This window comes from Talpa occidentalis, unplaced genomic scaffold (assembly GCF_014898055.3).
Source record: "Talpa occidentalis isolate TD23 unplaced genomic scaffold, MPIMG_talOcc4v2.1 talOcc4.11, whole genome shotgun sequence".
Classification (NCBI taxonomy): domain Eukaryota; kingdom Metazoa; phylum Chordata; class Mammalia; order Eulipotyphla; family Talpidae; genus Talpa; species Talpa occidentalis.
In genome coordinates, this window is record NW_023601104.1 from 5,622,412 (window position 1) to 5,639,008 (window position 16,597).

Here is a 16,597-nt window from a genome sequence, read left to right on the forward strand (position 1 = left end):
TCTTTTAGGTAATGGTATTATTGGAACAGTAAGCCCTTATCATCTGTGCACTTTGGATTACCTTAAGCCAGCTGGTTCCTCTCAAAATTGCTCATCTTTTGTTCTTAACTATGTTCTGACCTGGGCCCCTAACCTCAAGACAGCTATGTGCTTTCTGCAGCCAGGATATCCTCTTCAAGACTGTCAGACAATTTGAAATGATTGATGTTCTAGTCTGGTGTTCTGGTATTTTTCCCTTCAGTAAGTCTGCAATAATTCTACAGCTCATTCTATAAGAATGCTAATTAGATCTATTCAACTTCATGCATCTTTTCCTTTATCTTTAGAGGTGAGCTTAAAGTTTATAACTTACTGTGTTTCTAAAATAATTTTTACAGTAATACATTATTAAACACATTTGCAGCTAAGGGAAACAGTTCAAACAGTGGACTCAGTTGACTCTCTTTCTTCCCGAACTATGCCAGGCATCCATTCTACAAACCTGAAATATGATTTCTAGCCCCAATCTGAAAATTAGAAATCTTCTACTACACATTTGCCTTTTGCTCCCTTTTCCCTGCTATTCCTTACTATGCTGAATCTTTTTTGGGTTCTGGACTCCTCTGTGTCTGAAGGCTACCCAGAGGATCCCTGATGGGAACTCTTGTCCTATTAGACAAGCCATGATCCTACCTGGGGTTGTCAAGCCTGCTTCCTTGGTTGTCAAACTTGCTTCCTTGCGGTAGAGCTATTTTCACAGAAAGACAGACTTCCATGAATTTCAGGGCATTCATTCTAAACTTCATGTTTCCCAACTTTCTCATCTTGACTTTCAAACCTCATGAGTCCCCTTTTTGGACATTTTGTGAGCTTTCATTCTGAGACTTAGAACTGATTTTCTGGTTTCAAACTTTTGCTTTCATCCTTGACCTTATTTGGATTTTTCCTTCAAATAAGTTACTTCCTTCAGTAAACTGCTGGGCCACAGTTGTCTCTGGAAGCACATAAGTAGCACAACACAGCCCTTGCTCTGAACACATCTAACTTGTTCAACCTGACTCCAAAAGTAGGATCCAGTTCCAAAAGTAAGACCTGGGTAACCTCTAAATGATAGCAACGGGTTAACTAATAAAATTGGAAAAACAGATAGACTATTAGAAAAACTGATCAGTTTTAAATATGGTTGTATTTAAAGTAATAATAATATGTATGATAAAGAGAATATTTGGAAGAAAATACACACTGATGTATGTAAGAGCAAAAGGCCATGCAACTAACATGCAAAAGTTTAAAAAAAGATGTTTTCATATCTATACATATATACACTTTATATATATGAATATATGTATGCACACATATTTACATATATGGGGAGAGAGAAAGAATAATCATCTGATAAGGGAAATGACGCAAAATGTCAACAATTGGTAAACCTGAGTAAAAGATATGAGTAGTCTACGTAATCTTTCTATTTTTGAAAATTTTCTGTAAGCTTAAAATAATCACAAAATAAAACTATAAAGAAACAAAAATTGTGCTTTAAAATGCCAATAGCTTTTGATATAGTCGGTTATGGTGAGGAAGTGGGGAAGATCTGAAAAACGCAGGAGAATTTATTCAGTAGACAAAAAAAAAATCTTGATTTAAAGGGCTTGGTGGTCAGAAAGAGAAAGAAAGTACTTGGATAACCCATAATTGGAAAAGCACTTCCTATAGAGATGAGAGTTCATATATATTGCCCAGAGAAGCTTTCCCTGTTGTTAATATACTGTAAGCATTTAGGAATTGAAATATTTGTATTTTATGGTGATGTGTGAAAAATGACTTTGTATATTAATGTCTATGTTATTTGTACTTCTATACACTAAATGTGATAAATGTAACTTAAATGTAATAAGAGGAACAACACTATGAATAGAGTTAATATGTACTTATCTGAAAAATAAGGCAATAAAGAGATATTGCCAAGATAAACAAGCAAAAGGGAGAACGGACATTCAAAGTACATTATTGTGTTACTAGAACATCTGGTACTAACACTGTCAAGTTTACATATGTTCTCAAATACTTATTTATGTAACAATCAAATGCTAACCATTCCAGCTGCACTTGTAAACTTTTTATGAACTGAAGTCATATGCAAAACCTAGCTAGATACTTGACAGAGTGAGGAGCGTGAGAAAACTATTAACTCAAAACTGAAGTTTGATTGCAGTTCACCTTCTGGCAGTGTTATGGACCTGTGTTTGGTATGAGGACTGAACTGTTAGCTGACATGATTAATACACTCTTCATTCTAGTAGGTAGGATAGGAAATACTTAGTGGGGCAAAATCATTATTTGATAACTACTACTGTAGACATAATTTACTTAGGAAAGAAAACCATATACAGATAAAAAAATAGAATAAAGAACATAGATGATGTAAAGTAATGAAAAAAAAAAGAGTATTTGATATTAAATAGAAAAAGAAATTCCTTAAAATATCCTAGTGTGAGTACAGGTAATCTGACTGATTATGGCAAACATAAATTAGAAATTACAGCTTTGGTACGCTGATCATCTGAATTACTCCAGTAAAAATAAGTTGTGTGAATTTTACTTCCTTAGAGACTATAAACAGTAACTACCTCAAATGCATTTTAAAGAGTAAAAAGACAACAGTAGAAACAAATTTTTCTGTGCCGGTTTTCTTTTGTACTCACAACAGGAGGGAGAGAGACATTTTTTTCCCAAAGTAATGCATTTGATTGAATTATTAGACTATGCAATATTTTTTAAAAAAAATTATTTATTTATTTATACAAGCACTGGGTACAGTCAGAAGCGCGGGAGGGTGAGAGAATTCACCACAGCCAGAGCAGGGAGCAGAGCAGGCAGAGGACCGAAGTACATTGCTGAGGGGAGCAGCGGGCGGCAGGAGAGGTCTGAGTGCCATGCGGGACCCTCCTCCGGTGGCCGAGGAGCAGACAGGGATCAAACCGGTGCTGCAGAGGCTGCGGGCAGCTTCGCAACCCAGCACTCAACTGCTGCGCCACCGGGGAGGCCCTAGACTATGCAATATTGAAAAAAAAAAAAATGCACCGAGTAGTTTATTTTATCAACAAAACGTCTTAAAGCAATTTATGTCAGGTTGAGGACATGTTTTGGGGGAAAAGTAAGAACCCCCTCTTCTCTTGATCAGATCGGCAGGATTCTGAAAGTTTTCCATAGAATTAGTCAGATGTTCAGTGATTCATGATCTTCAGGTGTGAATATCTGTAACCATATCATCTTCCTGCATATACATTTAACCTTCAGTAGCTTTTTATTTACACCAGCACTTGCAATCACAAATCTTGGGCCTAGAAAAAATTTTCTTTTTTATGCCCCGTGTCATGGTAAATATTAGATGAGTGATTATCAATATTAGACATATATTTGAACTACTTAGGTAACTTTAAAAATCCCAAACCCAGGCCCCATACTAGACCAATTATGTAAGGGTGAAAAGCAGGCATCAGTAACGCTTGATTACATAGCCAAGGTTGAGAACTCTGCTTAAAATGAGGATGGGCCTACTTTAAAGAACCACAGGATTACTTTACCAAATGGCATTTTTCCAAAATAATTGAAGCACTAGGGGCTCCCCATGCACTGTTTCTTGTAACAAGATATGGAAATTTGGGAGTTATAAAAACAACTCATACTCTTCAAGCTCTACCTCATCTCACATCTTGAGGATGCCTTAATGGCCAGAAAGAGACTGTCTAAGGATGGGTGGCCTTATCTTCCAAGGCTTATAACTTCCCCCATTGTAGCTAGGGAGAGGTGGACTAAGGACAATGAATTTTTTTTTACTTTTAACTGGTTTTTGAAAAAGCATCTTTTGCTTAAAAAATTGTATCAAGCAATCATAAATAAAAAGGAGAGGTGGGACATAGGTCATAGATTCAACCCTGAGTAGGATAGGACATAATTACCTCTTTAAAATGCCACTTAGAGGTATTTGAACAAGGTGACATTGATATGTAAATTTATGGATGAGAGTATTAGTCAATAGAATAACCTAAAATTCAACTTTAAGAAGAGTGACTGTAAGCCCTATGCTTCCAAGACAGTTCTGATTTATACCTATTGTTTCATTATAATTACTAATAGTACCTTCTTTGGCTCTCAAAGTGCTCTCTCTGAATTGTAAATGAAACTATAAGAGATTGCAGAGATCTTATTGAGTAGAGAGTTCAGCCTAAAGGGACAAAGAAAATACATGAATTACACATAATACATACTCAATAAATATTAGCCGCTGTATGATCAGCAACATTATTGTTGATTTACAAACAAGTTTTAAAGACAGTCTACAAGTATCAACAGGAAATAAAAATTATCACTCTCAAATTTTAATTACATCTCTGCAATTGAAGATTGGTTTTTCATACATTCCTGTAAGTGGTTATGTACAGCCATCTTTGAAAATAGATGACAGCCTTATTTCTCTGTTTTTCTACACAAAAATAGCATTCAAAGAGGTTACAAAAGAACTTTTGATTTCAAAATATCAGAGGATTTTGAATAATACAAAGATTGATGACTTCACTTATGACTGTTATTCAAGTTTAGCAATTTATGTTCAATGCTTTGGGACAAACAAACAAGAAAAATTAAATTAAAAATAAAAAAGACAAGAATGGCATTTAGATTTGCTGTAAGTACAGCTATCTGAAGTGTTCTCTTATTTTGACTTATTCCAGAAGGAAAATTTGAAACAATGAGTAAATGAGTATAAGTTACAAAGAGACATATTTTAGCTCAACATAAGGATTTTTAAAATAGAGTTGTCCAACAGAATGGATTGTTTCAGGAAATGATGAGCTCCTTTGCTGAAGATATCCAAATTGAGATCGGATGAGCATATGCCAGGGAACCATTTCTGCACTGTGTGGGAGGTTAGCCAACAGAAGATGATGTCTTAGGTTCCTTCCAATGCTAAATTTTATAATCTTATCACTATTCTAAACATGAACAACTACTTTATTGATACAAAGTCTTAGATGTGGTTAAGAAAAAAAGAATAAATTTAAACAAAAAAAATTGACTGGAATTCCAGGAAAGCAGACCATATGAGAAGGTATTTTTTTTAATTTTAATGTTGAGATAAGGAAAGTCACTACATTCTAAAAGTATATGCTTTATGATACAGGCAATTATCTTATCAAATCTAGTATAAACAATAAAGCATGCATTTCCAGGAGATAAATTAACTAACCCATAAGAAACCACTTGCTGAATTACTGAATTGCAGAAAACAAAGGGATAAGAGTTAGGCAGAAAGCCAACGAAGAACTGAATAAGGTTTTCTTGTCTCATACTCCACGGAGACAAAAACTAGAGTTCAGAAACTTCCTAAGGATGGAGTACTGATTAAAAATGCCAGGATTTCAATTAGGAAACCAGGTGTCCACATACTAGAAAAGCAGAGGAAAAAACCTGGTAGATTGAGCCTTACTAAATATGCAAATACATCCCAGAATTAGAGTAAAGTTATCTGTCAACACTTTATTGTCCAGCTGAATCCATACAGAAAGGCAACATAATTCAAAGTCACCACAGTTTTTTCAAATACAATATTTGGCACTAATGAAAAAATAAACATTACAAAAAAATGACAGGGGAAAAAAATTGTACCCATTTATTAACTATTTATTGGAATTAGCAGGCAGGACAAAAATAGCTGTGATTAATTTGTTCAAAAATAAATGACTTAAAGAATTTACAAATGCTAGAAAACTATGAGATTGCTAAAGAAGTACAACTAGTTAGAGTGCAAGAGGGTGGAGGAGAAGAAAAAATATGACAGGAATCAATGGAAGAAATAAAAGACTCTTCAAATGAAAGATATCAAAACCAAAAGATATCAAAGTCACATCTGAAAACGAAAGATGAAGGGAAAAATCTTGAAAAAATGCTAACAGTAAAAAAAAGAACTTACTTTTACAGATAAAGAAATAAGAATGATAGTTTACATCTCAATGGAAATAATGAAAGATAGGTAAATGGAATGACATTTTCAAATTTCTGAAATAAAATGGTCATCCCAGGATTTTATACCCAGAAAAAAATACCCTACAAAAGTGAGGAAGATATCAAGGCTTTAGCAGACAAACAACAAGTGAAATTGTTGTCAGCATATCCTTACTATTATAAAATAAATAACAAAAGTTCTATTGGCAAAAGGAAACTGATTATAAGTGGAAACAAATTCAGTAGAGAAAGTAAAAATGTGAGTAAATATAAATGAATAATGATTGTACAAAATAGTAATTATGCCATCTTCTGGGAAATAAAACATATAATACTAAAATAATTGAAAACAATAACATGAAGGATGGTCATATATGGAGCTAAAATATTCTAAGGTCATAATATTGTCCAAGAAGTGTTAAAATTGAAACTAAATTAAGCTTTAAGTAAGTTCAGGCTGCATGCTGTATCCTTTTGAATATGTCCTAAACCATAGTAAAAGAATGTATAACTAACAAATCAATAAGAGGGGGGTAGAATAATGAAGGAAGTGTGATTAATCTTAATGTAAAGAAGGGAGAAAAATGACATGAAACAAGTGAGAGAAGCAGAAAATAGAATACAACTATCACACACATATATGAGTAATTACATGAAAATTGCTCCAGTTAAAAGGGAAATATTTCAAACTGCATTTAAAAATAAAACTAGACACTACTGCTATTCCTTAAAAACAAGCATTCAGAAAAGTTGGAAACAAAAGGATGGAAAAATATATACCAAGGAAACACTGACCAGAAAAGCTGGCATAGTTATTCTATTTGAAGAGAAATGCATGATGAAAGAAAATCCTTAGAAAGATAAAACAATGCTAAATTTCCTTTTACATCCCTTCAAAAGAATTGACAAAGCTTAAAGGAGAGGAAAAATTCATGAAAGCATATCTCTCAATTACTGGTAAAGAAAGGAGAGAAAAAAATCTGCAAAGATATAAAAGACCTAACGTATCCTTTTAATAAACCTCCCTTAGTGTACACACACACACACACATGTGTGTATATCCATATATGTATACACATACATGTATATATTTATACACACATTCATTTATAAATATGTGTATCTTCATGCACATATGCACACATATACATGGGTGTGTATATTTATATGCATGCATACATGTGCATACAAGTGTGTGTTTGTATACACATGTACATACAAATATGCACATATTTATATGCATATATGTATATATGTGTATGTATACATATACACATACATTTATATACATACACACATGAATAATGCACCCAGCAATAATAGAATACACATTCTTTACAAGTGTATATGGAATAGTATCAAAATGGATCATGTGTTGGGTCACAAGCAAGTCTCAACAAGTTGCAAGAGACTAAAATCATGTAGAGAAAATTCTTTTCACTTCATTTAATTAAGAGAGAAATCAATAACCAAAAATAATGCATATCTTCACTTTATGTCCTAAACTAAGATTATAGCAAATGATCTAGGAATCGTTTGAAACATTTAAAACTGTACTGTAAAGTGAATTTATATTTATCTTCAATTAGTTGCCAAAAATTCTATATAGCATTTATTTTGTTTAATTTTTTTACATGAAATAATATAATTGCTTTTCTTAGTTACTTTTGTCTATAAATCAAGTCCCCTGCCCCCCCGCCTTTAAAGATGTCAATACACATAACTGGGATTGCTAAATAATAATGAAAGTTTAAAAGCTTTATGTTGAACAAGGAGCCATCTTGTCAACTTATTTCACCTATTTAGTCTGTTGCCACAAAAACAATAAAACTTTAAGCCCGTCTACTAACCTTGATAGATTGACTATATAGTTCAATGCTAGCAAGTGTTCAATGAGAAATACTCTGAACATCTCATTCCTGGGATGAGAGAGACTAACACCAATATTATTTCACTTAGATAGACAAGGCAATTTATAGAGAAAAGTACTTCTGGCAACACGATTTCTATTTATTTTGGAAAAATAAACCAAATGTAAAGACATACAATAAAATGGAAAACCAATATCCCAAACTAAGGTAATCAAGGTGGAAAAGATCTTATCTCACTGTAGTGGATCAAAGTGATTAAAGGAATGTAAACCTTTATTTCTTGTTTTTCTCTAAATTCTATTGAAGAAGCAATAGAAATATAAATCTAAATATAAACCATTATCAATGTTGCTAAGCTAGAAGCTTCTACCAACATAGAAGAATAGTAGAGTATTTCTGGAAGGTATAAAGCAAGATAGGGAAAGAATGATTGAGACCAAATTGCAACTAAGTGAGAATAAATAAACTCAAAGGGGAAAAAGAAAGGATATCAAGTGCAACAGATTGTTATATTTTTCACCTCTTTGTCATGGGGATATGTGAAAATCAGAACCTTCCAGTTCTTGAAACTGATCTTTAGCATTGTCTTTACTACTCAGTCTGAGTAATTTATAAAAAATCAATAATCATCTCATTTTCACAGTTGCTTTTTTGAAAAAAAAAAGTATTATGTACCTGAACATCATTAAAGATATTAAATAATTTTGAAGTTTCCATAATTTTCCACATTTATTTTATTTCCCTCAGAGTTACATTGTTTTCCATGTTGAGTTTGAAGCCTCTTTGTGCTTTTGCTGGTTATTATTGAATATTTGGTTTTTGGCTCTCTATTTTTATAAACAAGTGTTCTTGGAGAAAGAAAAGTCTCCTCGATAAGTGGTGTTGGGGAAATTGGACAGTTACATGCAAAAGATGGAACTAGACAACGTTCTCACAAAAAAAAAAAATTAACTCCAAATCGATTAAAGCCTTAGCTGTAGTACCTGAAACCACAAAATACACAGTAAAAAATAGGCAACATTCCAGAACATTAGCCTCAGAGATGTATTTGGGTACTTGACTCCTACAGTGAGGTAAACAACAGCATAAGTAAATCAATGGGACTACATCAAACTAGAAAGTCTCTGCATAGCAAAGAAAGTATCATTAACATGAAAAGACATCTTACTGTATGGAAGAAAATATTTGCATATAATACATCTAACAAAGGACTGATATTCCAGATCTACAAACAAACACAACTCAACCAGAAGATAACAAAAAACCACAATCTAAACATGGGAAAAGACATACATAGGCATATCTCCAAAGAAGACATACAGTTGCTCAGTAGGCACGTGAATAAATAAATGTGCATCATCACTCACCATCAGGGAAATACAAATCAAAAGCACAATGCAAATCAAAAACTCAACCTGTTACAATGGCCCATGTATTAAAAACAAATTAAAAACAACAACAACAAATGTTGGCAAGGATTGGGAGAAAAAGGAACCCTTGTACACTGTTAGTGGGAAAGTAGACTGGTCCAGCCCTTATGAAAAACAGTATGGAGTAAGTAGCTCTCCTGCCCACTTGTGACTATGTAGGTGCCTCTCTTTTTCTTTCTCTTTTTCCTAATAAATCTCTCCTTTTAAAATGTCAAATAAATAAATTCCAAAACAGTATGGAGGTTCCCCAAAATATTAAAAATAGATCTTCCACGTGATCCAGCAATTCACTTCTATGTATCTATTCAAAGAACATAAAAACACTAATACAAAGGGATGTATGCACTCCGGTGTTCATTGCAGCACCATTTACAGTAGCCAAGTTATGGAAGCAACCTAACCGTCTAAGGACAGACGAGTGGATTAAGAAGATGTGGTAGAGGGCCTCCCCAGTGGCTCAGCAGTTGAGCGCTGGGTTGCAAAGTTGCCCGAAGCCTCCGCTGCACCGGTTCGATCCCTGGCTGCTCCCCGGCCACCGGAGGAGGGTCCCACATGGCGCGCAGACCTCTCCTGCTGCCCGCTGCTCCCCTCAGCAGTGTACTTCGGTTCTTCTGCCTGCTCTGCTCCCTGCTCTGGCTCTGGTGAATTCTCTCACCCTCCCGCGCTTCTGACTGTACCCAGTGCTTGTATAAATAAATAAAAAATAAATAAATCTTTTAAAAAAATTTAAAAAAAGATGTGGTATATATAAAACAATGGAATACTATTAATCTATAAAAAAAGATAAAATCTTGTCATTTGTGACAGCATGGAAGGAACAGAAAGTGATTATGTTAAGTGAAATAAGCAGAAGGAGAAAGACAAATAACGAATGCTTTTGGAAAATAGAGAAACAAAACGGAGTCAGGCAACAGCAAATAAAAAACAAACCCTAAGAATCTCACTGTAAAACTGAGGCTACCAGAGGGTGAGGACTGTAGGGAAGAGGAGAAAGGGGACACGATGGACTCTGGTGAAGGACTGTTGGTGCTTTGGTGGTAGGTGTGGGGTGGCAGTATATACCCAAGGCGGTGGGAGACTCTAAGTCTGAATCTGTAAACTGATGTTACTTCAGTGAAAAAAATTATAAAATTGACTAACAAACCAAAGGTCTTGTTTACTGATTATTTTTATCTGGAGTGTATTTCAAGTGACTGTTTCCATTTGGTGCTGAGAGTAAAGACGATTACATGATGCTGGCCACACCATTAGGTTGCATGTCTTTTGTGTGGTGTACTTCCTGCTCTCTGGTGGCCCATAAATCAGGCCTAGTCCACCAAAAATCTCCCTTGATCATCTCCGTATCATATGTGGATTTCTAAAGTTGTGACTTTATCCTGTATAAAATCGTTTCGACTGTTTTGAAAACAGGGCACTGGTGTAATTGTTCTACCACCCTATAATTAACAGGTCAACCAGAAATAGTTGATTTCTCTCAGTTTCCTGCAACCTTTAATCCTGGGCTTATTTATAGATTCCTTTAATTTTTGGAGGCTCTTTTCCCTCTTTTTAGAACCTGGGTTTGCCATCAATCTTATCCTACTGACTATATTTTCCAGAAAGTTGGACTTCCGTCGGCATCCCTTTCTGTCTCCTAAAGCTGATATATAGATTTATGATTGTTTTGTATTTCTTTTGTCATTTCAATGGACTTTTGGTGGAGAAAAAAGATAAAAGCTGTCAAAATGTTCAGTTAGTTTTCTTGAATAAGCACAAAAATTTCCTTGTCAATTCATTTGAATTGTCTGATAAATTAAACAAAGGTAATGTTATAGCATTTCCTAGTTTACTGAAATGGGAGCTTTCCATTTTATTTACAATTATCTGCTCCACTAGAGTTTTAGTAAATTCATCCAGACTCTACTTTTCCAATCTTGCTTTAAAAAAGTGCACCTTTCCTCTTCTTCCACTTCTTCCCTTTTTTGCATCTTCAGTCATTTTTTTCTTTTCATCTTTTTTTTTAACAAGTATGCAGATACCATTTATTTGGTCCATAAGTTTGGTGAAGCTGTATTTGAGTTTTACAAAATATCAAAAGCAAACAAACAAACAAAAAAAGCAAACAACCTGAAACTATAATAGCATACAAAAATTAGCTTCTTCCACAGACATAGCAGGCAAATTTTTCCCTATCCTAAATATTTCCCCACTTTCATCTCCCTCCTATCCTTCATTGCCCTCTCACTAACTCCTTGGTCCAAATACCAATAAACACTGTTATTTTTTTAAAGGAGGAAGTAAAATGATCTCTTATAACTATATACATAATTGCAAACCATTTGCAAATAGAGTAGATTCATTAGAATTATATATAGTTATATATATAATATAACTATATAAATAATATATATAACTATGTATATAATTTTAATGAATCTACTGTATTTGCAAATGTTTTGCCATTGGATATATATATGTAATTCTAAAGAGATCCCACATGATTTCTTTGTAGAAAATGGCAAGCTGATCCTAAAATTCACATGGAAACTCAGGGAGCACAGACCAGCCCAAGTAAATCTTTAAACATTTGGAGGACTTTCTTACACCTTGTGATTTTAAAATGTACTATAAAGTAATAGATGTCAAGGCAGTATAGTACTGGCATAAGGATGGACAGATAGGTCAATTGAATAGAAATAAGAATCCAGGAATACATCTTCACTTTAATGATCGATTGACTTTTGACAGGATGCTACAATCATTCAGTGGGGGAAAGGAAAAAGCTTTTCAGCAAATAGTGCTGGGACAACTTGAAATTTGTATGCACTGGAATAAATTTGTACACATGGTGCATACCATACACCAAAAACTAGCTAAAAATGGATGAAAAACCTTAAATAAAAGAGTGGACACTATAAAATGCTTAGAAGTAATATAGGGAAATATCTAAGTGAATGTAGATTTGACAATGGGTTCTTAGATATGACACCAAAAGCATGAACAACAAAAGAAAAAATAGAAAAACTGAAATTCATCAAAATTAAAAATTTTTTCAATGAAAAAATTTCTACTATTTTTCAAAAAATAGTAGAAAATATTTACAAATGCTATATCATATAAAGAACTATCTAGAATATGTAAAAGAACACATAATTAAAAATTAAAATAGGCAAAGGATTTGAATATGCATTTCTTCAAATGAAAAGTTGCTTGACATTATTGATCATCAGGGAAATGAGATATCATTGCCACATCACACACATTCCAATAACTATTGTTTTTATTTGCTTGTTTCTTTGATTTTGTAAATTGTATTATTTTGTGTGAAGTTACATTGGCTTGCAATACTGTATATGATTTAGGGGGTGTAGATTCACACCTATTCAGATGTATTAAATATTCACTCTTGAGGAAGTCTTCCTTAGAGTTCCATGATCTTACTCTACTGTGGTCCTTATCATGTCCCTTTAACAAAATCTGTCTAAAGGTAGTGGGAGAGTGGGGATTTTCTCACTATGGAATGAAAAGAATACTAATACCAAGGATCGAGAATAGTCATGGAAATTGATCAGAAATGGAAAGAAAGGATTGGAAAACAATGCTGAGATGTTTGTAAGTCAAAGCCTATGTTCTTTCCTTAGTCTTCATTGCAGAAAAGAACACTCCAGGACCTTGACTCCTCCTCTGAAGGTATATGCCCTAGAATCCCATGGTCTTGACCTTCATTCTTTTCCACTCTCTTTGACAATTATTTCTTAGTCAGAGGGGAGTTCATATAGTAGGAGAGATATCTACAATGTGAGAATGTCAATTTTTTTTAAATCTTTGAAATTCAACAGAACTTGGAAGGAAAAAGGAAAGACAGGATGCAACCTGAGAAATCAGAGCTGGAAATAATAAGAAGTGAAAGGTGGAGTTAGGCAAAACAGAAAGAACACTAGGGTTTGAAGAGACTGAAATATGTGTGGGAAATTGTAATCTTAGTGTTACTTACATAGTGGAATGACTGATTTATGTCAGATTCTTGAACAGTAGGTGTGAACACCAGGTGAACACTTCTGATCTCATCTGCCTGAATGGAAAACAGCTTCTCATATCTGAGTCACTGGCAGACAGGGTGGTCGGCTCATGAATGGATGTTACTCACTTTGGCCACTTGGAAAGGGCTTAGGGCAGGGAGAAAATCTGAAGCAAATACCAATTTCCCTAGTTAATGCCACAAACACTGATCATTCCTTATCTCATTTCTGTTAAGTAATGAAATATTCTCTTGCCAGATAATACTTTTCCAAATATTTACTTGCAATGGGACTTGGATTATTTTAAAGGAGAATTGTTTAATTCTTAGAGAATTTTTATCCCCTAGATCATCAAGGACAAAGTCTGTTCGTGTTCTATTTTGAAATGAATTGTATTGTTTTGGAAATCTACCTAAACCATCTTATCATCCAAAAGCTGTATTGTTTTGTCTTTTACATTCTAAATATGGACTATGAACATTTTGTTAAATTACAGTTCATAAAAGTTGACCAAATTTATATGCCTTCTAAAATGTGATGACAGTTACAGCTTCCTCATATACTTACCTAAACTTGCCCAGAATAATATTATTAATATCTTTTAATTTTACAAATATGACAAATGAGGTATAGCTTTTAAATTGCTATTCAAGTTTATGATACAATGAGGATATGCAAAAATATTATCAAGAATATAATATTTTTAAAAGTTCAAATATCCATAATCCAATTTTTTTTAAAAAGTATTGACAAGTGTAAGTATAGTCTTCTAAACTCAAGAGACCAAGCACTTTGTGAGTCATGGTCAATGATCTGTTGATTATAATGTTAATATCATAACCTATTCTGAGAAATTGGCTGGCAAGGTAAATTCTCACAATTTACTGTCCCAAATCATTTTACATGTGCATAAATAAATAAATGTTTTCTTATGAATTAATTTCTAGGATAAAGATTATATTTATAAGTAGAAATCCCTCAGTTTAAATTTTTTTTTAAATGTAGAGACCACTGGTATTTTCAATGAGGTTTTTTTTAAGATTTATTTATTTATGCATACAAGAACTGGGGTTCAGGCCAGAGGTGTGGGGGCGGTGAGAGGATTCACCAGAGACAGAGTGGGGAACAGAAAAGGCGATTGACTGAAATACACCGCTGAGGGGAGTAGCGGGCGAGACACAGAGGTCTGCTGCGCCATGTGGGTCACCTCCCTGGCTGGGGATCGAACTCATGCTGCAGTGGCTGTAGATTGCTTCATAGTGCTGCGTCTTAGCCCCTTGCACCACCAGGGAGGCCCAGCTTAAAATTCTTGGTATTAAAGTGTCATGAACCTAAATAGTTAAGTGGAATAATGGAAAGGATAAACTCCAAAGAATAAAAATGCATAGAGTATCTTGATGTTTCCATAGTAGCATTTCTTGGTACATTTACCTAGGATAGACTTGTTCAGAGAAAGGAGATTGTCTACAGTAACAGATAACCTTCAACTTCTAGGAAGCTGTAGATAACAATGGGCCTTTCAACCCATCTCTTATCCACCACTGTTTGGGGTTGCATGTAAGCAGGACACTTAGTGTTCCCAGCATGGTAGTACATGGACAGTGCTGGGTAGTACGCCGAACATCAGGAGTGGAAGCAACTCAATCCCAAGTATAACTAGTAGACAAGCAAACCAGCCAGATGTTGCTAGCAAATGGAGCAGTATATACCCCTGAGAGTGTAGTTTTGGATTGGGAACCCTAGTTTCCAAAAGTGAAGAGATTTTGCATAATATATGTGCTCCAATTCTCCATCTCTCTTTAGATGTTAGACACTATTTAAATGACAGATTTGATACAAAAAGTTTCTATTACTCTGTACTTCTTGACTAGAAGTTGTGGAGGGTTCTGGCATGGGATCTTCAAATCCTTTACTTTGTTAGTGGCTCCTCTGACTCCTAGGTATGCATGTTGTTGGATGTCATGTATATCAAAAGATTATCAAAAAGGAAGAATACCAAGAGCTCATCTGGGTCAGATCTCTCTTCAGCAGAACTATACTTGAATGTAAAAAAGGAGCAGATTCTTTTTTCCCTGAAATATGCAAAGTTGAAAGGCAGAAATCTTTCCAATAGTCAAATGTTCCATAATTTTTGCCTCAAAAAGTTCTTCATAAATGAGAATTTTTTCTTTTCATTTTAAGACTAAATCTGTAAAATTTGCTTCAGGATTTCCCCTCTAAACTTTTAGACTTTGGTTCATTTTTAATTATTAAGTTGCATGCTAAATTATAACCCTTTAAAATAAATTTAATTCATTTTCTTAGTACTTTAAGAATGTTGACCGCTCAATGAATATTGAATGGCTGTTTGTTGGCACATGAAGCAAATTGGTTATTATATCTGACTTAATTTTTCATTTTGTAAGAATGAAATAGTGTTAATATAGAAAACAACTTAATCTTCAAATGCAAATTTTTATAAATTAATATTTTACTTTCTAGCTATTTTCTTCCATTCAGAATTTATAAAGTATTCAGTTCCTTTAATCTGCTTTAGTGATGATTAGCTGCTCAGTTGTTTTCTAAACATTCTGCATCTGTAATTCTCAGTTCTAATGGAAACATCTTTAAAGAGAGATATTTTCCCTTCCTTAGCAATTGAATTTATTGTCAATGATCATTCCAGGATAAAGTTCACCCCAAGAGTTTAAATGACCTTTTCTGTTATATTAGTAATGGTAGGTGTCATTAGATGTAATTCTAGCTTCTTAACTTCTTTATCATATTAAATTCTTTGGTTATCAGTTCCTGGAATATTATTTTATTATTTCTGGAGCTTTGAAAAAATAAGGGGTAACAATATATGAAAACAATCAGCAACATTCAATAAAATGATATTTATCATACTTTTTTAATATTTAAAAATCGGGCCTCCCCTGGTGGTGCAGGCGGTTGAGCGCAGCGCTGTGAAGCTGTCTGCAACCTCTGCAGCGCTGATTTGATCCTGGCTGGCCAGCGAGGGTCCCACATGGCACGGCAGACCTCTCCTGTCGTGCCTGCTGCTCCCCTCAGCAGTGTATTTTGTCAGTCTGCCTGTTCTGTTTTCCACTCTGTCTCTGGTGAATCCTCTCACCCTCTGGTAGATCTGGCCTGTACCCTGGTTCTTATATAAATAAGTAAATAAATCTTTAAAAAATATATTTAAAAATCTGTTATCTAAAGGGACTCTAACTGGAAAGGATCCAAATCTCATCTCTTATGTTAAGAACATAAGCAATTTCAGAGGCCAAAAATAAGACCAGGAAGCTAAACTTTTGGTGGTGATCATAATGTAGTA

At 34.1% G+C, this 16,597-nt stretch overlaps 1 protein-coding gene and 1 long non-coding RNA gene across 4 annotated transcripts in view; one reads left to right on the top strand and one right to left on the bottom strand.

The window, feature by feature from the left end:
* LOC119238453 (uncharacterized) overlaps nt 1-16,597 on the top strand; it is a 444,593-nt gene that overhangs the window by 277,415 nt on the left and 150,581 nt on the right. The window lies entirely within an intron of this gene.
* The window catches only part of DPH6 (diphthamine biosynthesis 6), a 260,459-nt gene that overhangs the window by 78,369 nt on the left and 165,493 nt on the right, over nt 1-16,597 (bottom strand). The window lies entirely within an intron of this gene.